The following is a 668-nucleotide window of genomic DNA, read 5'->3' as shown; positions in this document are numbered from 1 at the left end:
TGCCAACTTGCTCTTCTCATGGAGCACAAGGAGTTAGTTACCTTGCCTTTTAGGGCAGTGGAAGGATTTTCCTCTTGGTGTAAACAGTGCATGTTTGCACTGACATTTATTGACTTTTCTATGGCGTATAAAAGCACTCCGTAGGCGCGCCATTTAGCTGGCAGGCATTGAAAATACAAAGAGACGAGTAAAACTTTTCATTTGAAGGTGTTTATTTAAAAAAAAACCGAAAAGACAGAAGCACCCGCTTCCGCAGCGAGCAGGGTTCGAACCTGCGCGGGGAGACCCCATTGGATTTCAAGTCCAACGCCTTAACCACTCGGCCATCGCTGCCACGAGGAGACTCCAGAGGCGGAGACACTTTAGTGTAACAACCACTGCGCTCACGCCAGACCCGCGAGCGGGCGGGAAACACACCCTCTGAGCTCAGCTCGGTGAGAAGCGGCGGGGCTGAGGGCTCCAGGTGCGGCAACTACAGGGTAGACGCGAAGAAATAATAGAAACCACCCTGAGTAGAGGTACGTTCAGAACTTAGAAACTCTTCCCTTCGCTGTGCTTCGAAAATCGCAACCTTGCCTAGCTTCTGGTCGCTGACCTGGTTTTCGCCCTCCCGCTTCATTAAGTCTACCAGAGGGCCGTGAAACAAAAAGATCTGTTCTGTTACGTGC

General features: G+C 50.9%; 1 non-coding gene across 1 annotated transcript; it reads right to left on the bottom strand.

Annotated features, from left to right (window-relative positions):
- Window positions 1-251: 251 nt before the first annotated feature.
- On the bottom strand, window positions 252-333 carry TRNAS-UGA. Its single transcript has one exon. It is a non-coding gene; the product is annotated as a tRNA-Ser (tRNA).
- Window positions 334-668: the final 335 nt, after the last annotated feature.

The sequence above is a fragment of the Colobus angolensis genome, unplaced genomic scaffold (genome assembly GCF_000951035.1).
Source record: "Colobus angolensis palliatus isolate OR3802 unplaced genomic scaffold, Cang.pa_1.0 Scaffold12, whole genome shotgun sequence".
In the NCBI taxonomy this organism is placed as follows: Eukaryota; Metazoa; Chordata; class Mammalia; order Primates; family Cercopithecidae; genus Colobus; species Colobus angolensis.
Note: the sequence above shows the minus strand (reverse complement) of the source record. Positions and strands in the feature narration are given on the sequence as shown.